The sequence below is a fragment of the Oryctolagus cuniculus genome, chromosome X (assembly GCF_964237555.1).
Source record: "Oryctolagus cuniculus chromosome X, mOryCun1.1, whole genome shotgun sequence".
Classification (NCBI taxonomy): Eukaryota; Metazoa; Chordata; class Mammalia; order Lagomorpha; family Leporidae; genus Oryctolagus; species Oryctolagus cuniculus.
Genome location: NC_091453.1, coordinates 7,073,276 through 7,087,821, shown reverse-complemented (window position 1 = coordinate 7,087,821; position 14,546 = coordinate 7,073,276). Strand labels below are relative to the sequence as shown.

Sequence of the window (14,546 nt, the reverse complement as noted above, 5' to 3'; positions counted from 1 at the left end):
GAGGGAAAGAGAGATTGAGATCTCCATCCTCTGGGTCACTCCTCAATTGTCTGGAATAGTCAGGGCTGGGCCAAGCTGAAACCAAGAGACTGCAACTCTATTCAGATCTCTGACGTGGATGGCAGGGGTCCAGGCACTTGGGCCATGTCCTGCTACTTTTCCAGGCGCAGTAGCAGGAGGTGGATTGGAAGTGGATCAGTCAGGACTGAAACTGGTGCTCATATGGGATGCTGTGTTGCAGGCGGCAGCTTAATCCACTATACTACAATGGTCAGGCCTCTGATTATTTCATTTAACATAATATCCTCCTGTTTTATTCATGATATCACAAACAACAGAATTTCTTTCCTTTTAAAGCCTGTATAATTCTACTGTTTATATTTACATTTTCTTTACCCATTTTATTTGTTGATGAGCACTTACGTTGATTCCATGTCTTCACTATTGTGAGTAATGCTGGGATGAACATAGTGGTGGAAGATAGCTCTTTAACAGAATGCTTGTATTTCCCTTGGATATATGCCAAACAATGGGATTATTGTATCATAGGACAGTTATATTTTTAACTTTTGAGAAACTTTCATACTGCTTTCCTGATGACAGTACTAATTTATGTTCCTACTAATAATATGTAATGGTTCTCTTTTCTCCATGTCCTTGCCAACACTTGATATCTTTCATATTTCTGATCTATTTCTTCCTATTCTTACAAATGTGAAGTGTCAATTCATGATGCTTTTAAGTTTATTTCCTTGATGATTAGGGATATTGAGCATTTTTTCATGTAACTGTCAGCCATTTGTATGTCTTCTTTAGAGACATGCATTGTTAGGTCCTTTGCTGATTTTTTAGTTGGGTTATTTGTTCTCTTACTATTGAGTAGGTTGAGTTTCCTATATATTTTGGACAGTAACACATTATCAGATGTAGTGTTTGTGAACATTCTCTCTTTAGGTTGTCTCTTCATTCTTGCTTTTTTCCTTTCCTGTTTAAAAGCTTTTAAGTTTCAGCCAGCGCCGGGGCTCAATAGGCTAATCCTCCGCCTGCAGCACTGGCACACCAGGTTCTAGTCCCGGTCGGGGCGCCGGAGTCTGTCCTGGTTGCTCCTCTTCCAGTCCAGCTCTCTGCTGTGGCCCAGGAGTGCAGTGGAGGATAGCCCAAGTTCTTGGGCCCTGCACCTGAATGGGAGACCTGGAGGAAGCACCTGGCTCCTGGCTTCGGATCAGTGCGGTGCGCCGGCCGCAGCAGCCATTGTGGGGTGAACCAACGGAAAAGGAAGACCTTTCACTCTGTCTCTCTCTCACTGTCCACTCTACCTGTCAAAAATAAATAAATAAAAATAATAATAAAAGCTTTTAAGTTTCATGTAATCACTTTTCTCTGCTTTTGCTTTTGTTGCCTGTACTTTTGGGGACATATCCAAAAATTCAGTCCCTGAACCAATGTCCTGGAACATTTCCCATACATTTTCTTCTAGTGTTTTTACACTTTTGGGTCTTATGTTTAAGTCTTAATCCATTTTGAGTTGATTTTTGTGTGTGGTGTGAGACAATGATCTAAATTCATTCTTCTCCATGTAGATACCTACTTAGTTTACTCAACACCACTTATTGAAGACATTGTCCTGTTCCCATTATATATTCTTGGTAGCTTTATCAAAAATAAATTGACCATAAATGCATCCCTATTATGTATTCTTGTCAGCTTCATCACAAATAAGTTGACCATAAATACATGGACTTATTTATGATTTCTCTATTCTATTCCATTGGACTATGTGTCCATTTTTATGCCAATGTCATAATGTTTTGATTACTGTAGCTTTGTAGATGATTTTGAAAACAAGTAATCTGATGCCTCATGCTTTAGCTCCATAAGAACTTTAGGATTTTTTTTCCTTTTTTAGTATTTCTAGGAAAAAAATGTAATTGGAATTTTGATGAGGTGACATTGAATCTATAGGTCACTTTGGACGGTATGGTATGGCATTGAATCTATAGGTCACTTTGGACGGTATGGGCATTTCAACAATATTAATTCTTCCAATCTATGAATATGAGATCTCTTCCCACTTATTTGTGTCTTCTTTATGTTTTTTTCACTAGTGTTTTATTGTTTTCCAATACAGATCTTTTATCTCCTTAGTTAAATTTATTCTTGGGTATTTCTGTAGCTTTTGTAATTGAAATATTTTCTTGATTTCTTTGTTAATGTATAGAAATATTACTGATTTTTCTTTGTTAATTTTCTATGCTGTACTTCTACTAAATTCTTTTACTAATTCTAATAGTCTTTGGTGAACTCTTTAGGATTCTATGTAAGATCATGTTGTCTAGCAGCCTTATCTTTTAAATAAGGATCAAGAAAAAGATAACTTCATCTTTATTTCATTTCAACAATTTACTAGTGATAATAATCAGTATGGTAAGATACGAATTTGAAAAAAAAAAGTAGAATGCATTAGATTTGGAAAGTAAAGAGTAAAACTACCGCCTTTTGGAGAATATGCAAATATCTATACAGAAAAACCAAGACAATCCACAGGAAAATTATTAGAATTTATAAGATGTTTCAGCAAATTCACTAAGTGAACCACAAATATTATTTTAAAAAGGAAAAGAAAATCTATTATATTACTATATATCAGTGACAAAGTTAGAAATGTAATTTTTAAAGAGGCCATTTTTAATAGTAATTTTTAAAAGATTTATTTATTTGAATGGCACAGTTAGAGAGAGAGAGAGAGAGAGAGAGAGAGAGAGAAGTCATGCATCCACTGGTATACTCCCCAAATGGCCACAACTGCCAGAGCCGAGCCGATCTGAAGCCATGAGCCAGGAGCTTCCTCTGAGTCTCCCACTTGGGTGCAGGGGCCCAAGCACTTGGGCCATCTTCCACTGCCTTCCCAGGCCATATCAGAGAGCTGGATCAGAAGAGGACCTGCTCAGACATGAATCAGCACCCATATGGGATACTAGCACCACAGGCAGAGGCTTAACCTACTACACCACAGTGCCAGCCCCTCAACAGTAATTTTAAAAGATACTCTGTAATAGCATTAACAAAAGATGTATGTGACCTTTATGAAGGAAATTATAAAACTATTATAAGGTTTTATGAAAAACTCTCAAAATGTACTATAAATATATGCTATGTTTATAGAGAGAAAGATTCAGTGATCATAAATATTTAAGTTGCCCCAAAATGAATCTAAGAGTTCAATATAATTACAATCAAAAGACATTCATGAGAATAATAAATCTGAATTCTGTAGTAGAGGAAATATGAGAAAGGACATGTAAGTATTTCCATTATTTTGCAGTACTTTCTTTCTTAATATAGGTAGCTGGTATACAACCATTCATTATGTTGTTTTATTCTTTATATTTCTAAAATATCATGTTTGGAAAAATAGTTGCGGTGCTCAATATCATTGAGAGGAATGATCTCTTTATCATTCAGATAGAAGTAATGTGGACGTCCAGCAGAGCAGGCTTAACTCACACACTTGAGGGTATTTGTCTTGATATAGACACAATATCTTCAAAAAATCTCCAGTGTGGGAGCCAGCATTGTGGCACAGAGGATTAAGGTGCTGCTTGTGATGCTGGCATCATATATTGGAGTGCTGGATCACGTCCTGGCTGCTCTGCTTCTGATCCATCTTCCTGTAATTGGACCTGGGAAGGCAATGAAAGATGGCCCAAGTTCTTGGGCCCCTGCCACCCATGTGGAGGCCAGGATGGAGTTCCTGGCTCCTGGCTTCAGCCTGACCCAGACCTGGATGTTGCAGTCATATGGAGAGTGAACCAATAAGTAAAAGATTTCTCTCTCTCTCTCTCTCTCTCTCTCTCTCTCTCTCTCTGTGTGTGTGTGTGTGTGTGTGTGAGTGTGTGCCCCTTTCAAGTATATAAATAAATGAACCTTTAAAAATCTCCAATCCGTGAAAAGTACCTTTATATCTTTTGCAGTCACTAGATCTCTAAAAAGTAAATATTATGTGAAATGCTTTAAATTATGAAATGAAAATGGCAACACCTACAAAAAATAAGCTTTAGCATCATATCCTCCAGACTTACCTTACTGTTAAAAACAAAACAGGGGACCTTTCCTTCCGCGCGGTTGGAAGAGGAAGCTTGTAACACAGTAAGTGATGGACAAGTCAGAAATGGACCCTCTTGACCACATGACATCTGATGCAACTATGGAAATTGATAATGAAAGTGATGACAGTTCATCTGGTAGCAGTGTGTTTAAAATTCAATGTGTTCCTTCCTCACCTAATTGGAGGCCAAAAAACACCATTAGAAAACCTATTCATTCATCTAAAATTGTCGAAACAACAGATTCTTCAAGTGATTCATCTGTAGAACCAAGACCATTGACACTAAAAGCACTTATTGCAAAATTTAAGAAAAAGAAACGTAAAAGGAGAAAACAGAAATACAAGGCAACAGGAAGGCCAGTAGGCAGGCCTAAAGGACGGAAAAACACTAAAATATCACATGTAGATAAAAACCAATTTAAAGACAAAGGACCTAGGTTCTCATTTTTAGAATCAGAGAATGGAACTCAACCATCACCTTGGAGGAAAATTTTAACCTTTGAGCAAGCAGTTGCAAGAGGATTTTTTAATTACATTGAAAAACTGAAGTATGAATATCACCTGAAAGAATCTCTGAAACAAATGGATGTTGGTGATGATTTAGAAAAGGAAGATCTTGACAGTCGAAGATACAAGTATTTGGATGATGATGGATCTATATCTCCTATTGAAGAATCAGTAGCGGAGGATGAGGAAGCAGCACACCCTGAACAGGAGGAATGTGATATCAAATTGGTTGACAGTAGTTGTTTCATAATAAATTCGGAATTCCCAAAACTGATGAATGTGAATTCAGAACAGAATGTGAAAGAAGCCGTTTCCTATAAAAAGAGAGCCTCAAAAGTCAAAAACACTGCACAGAAGATGGAACCTCCTGAAAAGGAGACAGCAACAGGAAACTCAATGAAGGTAAATGATGAACAGGAAAAGTGACTCTTCACAGAAAGACAAGACTAGAAACGATAAATGTGGACAAATGCCAGTCTGATGGTGAATAAATTCTTAAATCCAAAATCATCTGAGAAAAAACTGAACAAGTTTGTGAAAAAGACATCTTTGGGAAAAGCTAAGAAATGACACTACCTAAATAAAAGATCTTGCTCTTAAAAAAAAAAAAAAAAAAAAAAAAAAAAAAAAAAACAGGGGAGCACCAAGATGGCGGAGTAGGGAGGGAGCTTACTGCTCTAGTCTAAGAGAAAATAGTTTTTAAAAAGTTGAGAGAGTGAAGTCTCAGTGAAGAGTTGGGGAGAAAACAACATAGGAAACTCTATGCAAATTAGAGGCACAAGGTGGACCTACATGGAGGGTGTGGACACCCTCAACAAGACTCCAGCAGCTGAGAGCCTATGCAACAGCATTGGAAAGTGAGGTGAGACCAGACCGCAGCAGCCCAAGCCACTGGCGATAAAGCTGCAGGAAGAGCCTAGAGGGAACTCAGCTTGGAGCCCCATGGGGGATAGCTTACCTGCCAGACCAGAGGAGAAAAAACAAAAAGGAGAGACATGTTTCTCTCTCCTCGATCACTTTACAATGGCTATTTGTAATTCATTCTTTGAAAAATGCTTGTTCATATCCTTAGCCCATTTCTAAATTGGACTGTTTGTTTTGTTGTTGTTGAGTTTCTTGAGCGCTTTATAGATTCTGGATATTAATCCTTTATCAGATGTGCAGTGTGCAAATATTTTCTCTCATTCTTCAATTGCCTCTTTAATTTGTTTAGTGTTTCCTCTGCTGTGTAGAAGCTTCTTAGCTTGATGTAATCTCATTTGTGTATTTTTCTCTTTATTGCCTGTGCTTCTGGGATCTTATCCAAAAAGTGTTTGCCTATGCCAGTGTCTTTCAGTATTTCGCCTACATTTTCCTGTAGTAATTTGGTGGTTTCAAGTCCTAGGTTTAGCTCCCTGATCCATTGTGAGGTGATTTTTGAATATGGTGTAAAGTAGGGGAAACAAAACTTTCTTAGCATTCCTTTGCACAACTATGTTTCCTTGCTGGGCTTTCCGTTTCAAATGATATCAAAGTATGTCCCAAGAAGAGATGCCTTGGAGAACAGCCAAAGACCTCATGAGTTGTTGGTTGATACTGCCTTCCATCATTTGTTTCTCTCCTCACAAAATTAAGTTCATATGCAGATTTATGATTGCTTTATGCCACTTCTTGATCTTGTGGCTATTGGTAGGGCTAATTTATTGAATGTTGGTAAGGATAATTTATTGAATGAAGGGATAATTTATTGAATATTGATTTGGAAATAATAGCATAGTGAATTTTCTCAAATTTGCCTGCATCTTCATTCTCAGTAATCAAGATCTATTACAAAAATGGGGAGAGCATTAGAGGGGTAAAAAAGACTGATTTCTATGAAAAAATCTGAGGAATGAAGAAAGTATTTTATTTTCCCTGGAGGTATCTTTGCTTATTTCCTTAGCTTTATCTCTAGCCACTCCACATTTCCCAAATCCCTGGTAAAGGTTAGGTTTTTTGTCCACCTACTGCATTAAACTTCATTGTTTCCTATGTGATCTCAACAGAAATGTCATGAATTATGCCAAGATAGCTTGTGGTCATAGGCACAACCTCAATCTTAGTTTAAGTGTCCTTGCCATCTATTGCATGTGTGCACCTCTGTTTCTGAATGTGATTGTCAATAAGGTATGTAGATGGGCTTATTTTATATTTACAACCCTGAATCACATGCAGACCTTCAGTACTAACTGGCAGTCTGACTGTACTTCCCTAAGGTCAAATCATTCTTTAAGTTTCTAAGATGATATATTATCCCATTACCTCCTGCCTCAAACCCCCAATATCTTGTGTCTACTCCTCACCTAGCTGATAGTTTGACTTCTAATTTCACTGAAAGATCAATCAGAAAGAGTTCTAACTTCCACATCCTTTACTATGACAGTTTCTGATTTCATTACATCTGTACCCATATATTTGACTGCCTTCTCTCCAGTTACAAACTGGCTGATAATTGTGTATTGTCACCCATATTCTTCTTACCACTCAAGAAAAATGCTTTGGTAACTTTCTTCCTTTTCCCTTGCAGTGCCTGTTCTGCTATCATTATCATTGGCATGCAAACATGCTGTAATAGCTTCAATAATAAAAATTCCACTTGTTTCACCATTTTCTGAACATTTTATTGCTTTATTTTAGATCCAGTCTTTGAAAGTGTTCCCTATACAATCTTTGCTTCTTTTCTTCCAACTATTATTTGAATCCACTGCAATATGATTTTTTTCATTAGTATTTCACTTAAATGTGGCTCGTTATGCTGCCTCCACATTGCCAAATCCAATGTCAGTCCTCAATTTTCATATTTCTGGAGCTGTCAGCATCATTTATGAAAGGTGATCATTCTCTACTTCATGAAATACTATCATCACATGGCTTCTGAGACTGGCTTTCAATCCCTTTTTTGATGCTTCTTTGGACTCTATTGTTTTCTCATTTCACATTTCTATATGTTGTAATGTTCCAGCATCGATCTTTAGATGCCTACTCCTGTCTATCTGCACTATCTTCCTAGGTGATTTCATGCTTTAAATACAATAAATAGGCTGACACCCCCCAAATGTCACCAATCCCAAACTTCCCCTGAATTCCAGTCTCATATCTATGTTAAATTATTAATGTTCAAAATATTAAATTGGACAATATTGAAATGTCAAAAGATGAACCCTAAATTTCCCCTAATCCCCAAGACTGCTTTCTCCGGTGTTTTTTTATCTCAGTAAAAGAAGCCGCTGTTCACACATTTCATAAAGTCACAAAAGTTAGAGTCATCTCATACTTTCTCTCTCACATGCCACATCTAATTCATTAGCAAATCCTGTAGATTCTACTCGTACTCATTTCAACACTTACAGCACAGTTAAAGTCTCAGCCACCATAATGTCTCACCTAGATTACTGAAATAGCCTCCTACTCTGTCTTCCACCTTTCACTCTTACCCTTCAACAGTTCCTTCTTCTACAGTTTCCAATATGATCCGTAAAAAAATAAGTCAGTATATATCATTCTCTTCCAGTGATTTCCCATTGTACTTAATAATAATCTCCAGTCTTTACTGTGGACTACAAAGCCCTTGATTTTACTGTCTCTTGACATGTCTCGGACCTCATTTCCCAACACTGGCTCTCATATTAACTGAGATCAAATCACATGCTGGCCTCTGTCTCTTATTCTAACACATCAAAGATGTTCCTACCTCAAGGCCTCTGCTCAAGGTATTCTGTTCTCTGTCAGAGACTGTCTTCCACAACATCTTAAAAGGCCTCACTTTGTTCAGGTCTTCACTCAAACATCACTTCCTCATTGAGGACTTCACTGACAACCCTACCTTATATGGTATCAACCATAACTCTTCTTATTCATTGGTTAACTTTCCTTTTATGACACCACTAATTAACATTATACTACACATTCATCAACATTACTTATTTTGTACACTGCTGTATTTCTAGTACCTAGAACAGCAATGTAACCTATTATGTTCTCAATAAATGTTGTTGAATTGATTAATCAATAACTTTCTGAATTACCTTGGATAAGAGGACTGTTCTTATTGTAATAGAACATGAACAACCTATGGAGAAAAGGTACAGAGGATCATCTGTTTTCTTTGAGTACTAGGTTTATCTCTCTAAGTCATAATGGGGATATGTGGGCACCAGTGGGTCTTCATTTACAAGAATTTTAAATTAATTAATTAAAGTGTAAATTAATTTAAGTTTATAAATAATAAAATCTATAATCATTGGACATCCTCACATTAAGGATTCTCACTTGATGCAACTCATAACCTGAATGAGCTCTGTGGATTTACCATTTTAAACATGGCTAAGAAAACACAAGTATTACAAACAATTACTGATTCAGATTTTAAAACAGTAGTTCTTAGCATGTAGGAGATCCTCTCTCATTCTTTCTCTCTTGCTCTGCCTTCCAAATAGATGAAAATAGTCAATAAATATACTTTTAAAATAGTAGTTTTGTCTTTAAATGAAGGAATGATTGATCTATATTTAAATATTTATTTATTTGAAAGGCAGAATTACAGAGAGGGAGAGAGGTAGAGAGAAAGGGACAGAGAGGGAGAGAGAGAGATCTTCCATCTGTTGGTGGACTCCCTAAATGGCCTCAGTGGCAAGGACTGGAGCAGGCGGAAGCCAGGAGCTTCTTCCAGGTTTCCCACATGGGTGGCAGGGGCCCAAGAACTTGGGTTATCCTCACTGCTTTCCCAGAACATTAGCAGGGACCTGGATTAGAAGTCGAGCAGCCGGGACATGAACAGGTGCCCATATGGGATGCTGGCATCTTAGGCAACAGCTTAAGCTGCTCTGCTACAACACTAACCCTGGAATGATTGATCTAATACCCGATAATAAAGAAATCTTACAAAAATGTTAAAACTTTTTAAAGAAAGATTTGCCATGTTGATTGTACTAAAGGGAGTGTTTACAGATATTTTTCTTCTTCTGATCAGAGCTACCAGGTCTTCTTCTTCCATAACCTGGTTGCTTGCATGCCAGGAATTGTTTCTCCACAAGACCAATTGAAGATTTTTCAACTAAGCTCCAGTACTGATGCTCTTTCTTCAATTCACAGGAGAAGAAAGCTAGGCTAATACATGGGACTTTGCCAATGTTTTAATTCCACCTATGAATTTTTGTCACACTGGCTGCTAACAGTGCCAGCACATGACAAGAATTATTGAAGTGGTAGCAAATGAGGACCAGTGGAGTACTTTAGAAACTCTTTTAATGAATATCTGTGGTTGTGGTTGTATATTGCATACATGTGCCATATTTACTTTGAGTCAAACTGCTTCTAGTTCACAAGACAGTGTTAAATATGTCAGAATTTCATGGTGTTTCTCAAAAGGCTTTTATTCCCAGATGCTTCACCATCTGAACCAGATTGACAAACTCCCCTCACAGAGAAATAAACTAAAATTTACTGACACCATATTTTCTCCTGTTCTTTAACAATGAAAATATTTTTCCATCAGACTTATTTTGAATTCTGTCTTGAGGAATACAAAAGACAAAGATATTGACCATCCTAAAACAGAATTACATAATCCAGCAATTTGACTATTATAGTTCTTTCTTGATACCAATTATAATTAATTATAATTAATTAATGTAATTACTAATTACCAAAGGAAAGATTCTTTCACTTATATAAGTATTATTGATTTAAAATCCCACCTAGGGGGAACTAAATGGTACTAATAAGAAGCTGAGCTGTGATTCTATATTTGAGACACTAAAATATATATTTCCTGACTAGCCATGCTCATTAAAAGTCTAAGTTAAAAAAAAGAGTGTAAATCATCCACTTTTTTATAATTTATTTTGCAAGGAATATGAATTACATCAGTACAACTGTAGGAGTATAGTTATTCTTCCCTCCATACCCACCCTCCCACCCACACTCCCACCCCTCCTCCTCCTCCCTCTCCCCTTGCCAGTCCCATTCGCCATTAAGAATAATTTCAATTAACTTTGTACACAGAAGACCAACTGTATACTAAGTAAAGATTTCAACAGTTTGCACACAGACACAAACACACACAAACACCAAAAAAGTAAAAAAAAAAAAACTGTTTGAGAACTAGTTTTACTGGTAACTGATATATTACAACTCATTGAGGACAGAGGTCCTGCATGGGGAGTTAGTGCACAGTGACTCCTGTTGTTAATTTAACAATTGACACTCTTATGTATGACGTCAGTGATCACCCGAGGCTCTTGACAAGAGCTGCCTAGGCTATGGAAGCCTTTTGAATCACAAACTCCACCAGTATTTAGACAAGGCCATAAGCAAAGTGGAAGTTCTCTCCTCCCTTTAAAGAAAAGTACATCCTTCTTTGATGGTCATTTCTTTCCTCTGGTGTCTCACTCACAGAAATCCTTCATGTAGAACATTTTTTGCCACAGTGTCTTGGTTTTCCATGCCTGAAATGCTCTCATGGGATTTTCAGCCAGAACAGGAAGCCTTAAGGACGGATGCTGAGGTCAGAGTGTTACTTAAAGCGATTGCCCTTCTTATGAGTCTGCTGTGTGGACTGTTTCCCATGTTGGAACATGCTCTCCTTTTTAATTCTATCTATTATTATAAGCTGATACTTGACCCTGTTTATATTAACTCTTTAACACTTAATCCTACCTATGTGTTCACTTGACCACTTAGTATGGTCACTTTAACACTTAAGATAGCATTTTTACCACAGAGCTAAATGGAATTTGGAGTCCCATGACAAGATTTTAAACTGTACCCTTAGAAGTAAGTCTGTAGGAATGTATGTAGACCTATCCAGCTCTACAGTTAGAAACTTCCTCCTCCCTCTCTTAGTCCCACTCTAATTTTTTACTGAGATCCATCCTCAATTAACTTTAAACACGTATGATTAACTCTATGTTAAGAGTTAAACAAATAGCCCGGCGCCGCGTCTCAATAGGCGAATCCTCCACCTTGCGGTGCCGGCACACCGGGTTCTAGTCTCAGTTGGGGCGCCAGATTCTGTCCTGGTTGCCACTCTTCCAGGCTGGCCCTCTGCTATGGCCCGGGAGTGCAGTGGAGGATGGCCCAAGTGCTTGGGCCCTGCACCCCATGGGAGACCAGGAGAAGCACCTGGCTCCTGGCTTCGGATCAGCGCGGTGCGCCGGCCGCAGGAGCCATTGGAGGGTGAACCAATGGTAAAAGGAAGACCTTTCTCTCTGTCTCTCTCTCTCATTGCCCACTCTGCCTGTCAAAAAAAATAAAAATAAAAAAAGTGTTAAACAAATAGTATGAAGAAAAAAATCAAAAAAATTAAAAAAAAAAACCATTCCTCGATAGACAAGAAAAGGGCAGCTCAAGTCATCCCTTCTCGAAGTGTCCATTTCACTTCTACTCTACAGATTTATTTATTTTTTTTTTGACAGCCAGAGTGGACAGTGAGAGAGACAGACAGAGAGAAAGGTCTTCCTTTGCCGTTGGTTCACCCTCCAATGGCCGCTGCGGCCGGCGTGCTGTGGCCAGCATGCTGCGGCCGGCATGCTGCGGCTGGCGCACCGCACTGATCCGAAGCCAGGAGCCAGGTGCTTCTCCTGGTCTCCCATGGGGTGCAGGGCCCAAGCACTTGGACCATCCTCCACTGCACTCCCGGGCCACAGCAGAGAGCTGGCCTGGAAGAGAGGCAACCGGGACAGAATCCGGCGCCCCAACTGGGACTAGAACCTGGTGTGCCGGCGCCACAAGGCGGAGGATTAGCCTAGTGAGCTGCAGCGCCGACCCAGATTTGGTTTTAGGTGCTCTGTTAGTTCTCACAGATCAGGAAAAACATATGGTATTTGTCCCTTTGGGAGTGGCTTATTTCACTAACTATGATATTTTCCAGATTCCTCCATTTGGTTGCAAATGACCGGATTTCATGTTTTTCCCACTGTGTAATATTCCATAGTGTACATATCCCCTAATTTCTTTATCCAGTCTTTGGTTCATGGACATTTAGGTTGACTCCATATCTTAGCTATTGTGAACTGAGCTGCAATAAACATGGGGGTGCAAGATAACTCTTTTATTTACTGATTTCATTTCCCTTGGGTAAATTCCCAGGAGTGGAATGGATGGATGATATGGCAGGTCTATAGTCAGATTTTGGAGATAATGCAATACTGTCTTCTATAGTGGCTTTACTAGTTTACATTCTCACCAAAAGTGGGATTAGGGTAGCTTTTTCCCCACATCCTTGCAGGCATTTGTTGTTTATAGATTTCTGTATGAAAGCCATTCTAACTGGAGTGAGTGGAAACTCATTGTGATTTTGAGTTACATTTCCCTGATGGCTAGTGATGCTGAACATTTTTTCATGTTTCTGTTGGCCATTTGGATTTCCTCTTTTGAAAAGTATCTGTTTAAGTACTTTGCCCATCTCTTAAGTGGGTTGTTTGTTTTGTTGTTGTGGAGTTACGTGATCGCTTTGTATATTCTGGTTATTAATCCTTCACCAGTTGCATAGTTTGCAAATAATTTCTCCCATTCTGTCAGTCGCTTCTTCACTTTCCTGAGTGTTTCTTTTGCTGTACAAAAACTTCTCAATTTGATGGCATCCCATTTGTTAATTTTGGCTTTGACTACTTGTGCCTCTGGGGTCGTTTCCAAGAACTCTTTGCCTGTGCCCATGTCTTGCAGGATTCCCCCAATGTTCTCTAATAATTTGATGATTTCAGGTCGTAGATTTAGATCTTTAATGCATGTTGAGTGGATTTTTGTGTAAGGTGTAAGGTAGGGGTCTTGCTTCGTACTTCTGCATGTGGAAATCCAGTTTTCCCAGCAAAGTTTGTTGAAGAAATGTCCTTGCTCCAGGGATTGTTTATAGCTCCTTGGTCAAATATAAGTTGGTTGTAGGTGTTTGTATTGATTTCTAGTGTTTCTATTCTGTTCCATTGGTATATCCATCTGTTTTTTTTTCTACCAGTACCAGGCTGTTTTGATTATAACTGCATTGTAGTATGTCTTGAAATCTAGTATTGTGGTGCCTCCAGCTTTGTTTTTATTATATAAGATTGTTTCAGCTATTCGGGGGTCTCCTGTGTTTCCATATGAATTGCAGCATCCTTTTTTCTATATCTGAGAAGAATGTCTTTGGTATTTTGATTGGTATTGCATTGATTCTCTAGATTGCTTTCAGAAGAATGGACATTTTGTTGATATTGATCCTTCCGATCCATGAACATGGAATATTTTTCCTTATTTTTGTATCTTCTTCTATTTCTTTCTTTAATGTTTTGTAGTTCTCATTGTAGAGATCTTTGAGAAACTTAGTTAAATTTATTCCAAGGTATTTGACTTTTTTGTAGCTATTGTAAATGAGATTGATATCAGAAGCTCAATCTAAGCCTTGGCATTGTCAGTGTATACAAAGGCTCTTGATTTTTGTGTACTGATTTTATATCCTGCTACATACCAAACTCTTCTATGAATTCCAATAGTCTCTTGGTGGAGTCTGTTGGATTCCCTATATACAGAACCATGCCATCAGCAAATAGGGTTAGTTGACTTCTTCCTTCCCAATTCGTATCCCTTTGCTTTCTTTTCCTTGCCTAATGGCTCTGGCTAAAATTTCTGGGACTATATTGCATAGAAATGGTGAGAGTGGGCAGCCTGGTCTGGTACCAGATCTCAGTTGGAATGCTTCCAAGTTTTCCCCATTCAAAAGGACACTGGCCATGGGTTTGTCATAAATTGCCTTGATTGTGTTGAGTAATGTTCCTTCTATACCCAATTTGCTTAGAATTTTCATCATAAAAGGATGCTGTATTTTATCAAATGCTTTCTGTTGAGATAATCATATGGTTTTTGTTCTGTAGTTTGTTAATGTGATGCTTCACATTGACTGAATTACAAATATTGAACCATCCCTGCATACCAGGGATAAGTCCCA

At 38.2% G+C, this 14,546-nt stretch overlaps 2 pseudogenes; both read left to right on the top strand.

Annotated features, from left to right (window-relative positions):
* Nucleotides 1-4,112: 4,112 nt before the first annotated feature.
* On the top strand, nt 4,113-5,245 carry LOC100338939 (TATA box-binding protein-associated factor RNA polymerase I subunit D pseudogene; annotated as a pseudogene).
* Nucleotides 5,246-5,404: 159 nt separating this feature from the next.
* The window catches only part of LOC108178681 (small ribosomal subunit protein eS21 pseudogene), a 50,734-nt pseudogene continuing 41,592 nt past the window's right edge, over nt 5,405-14,546 (top strand).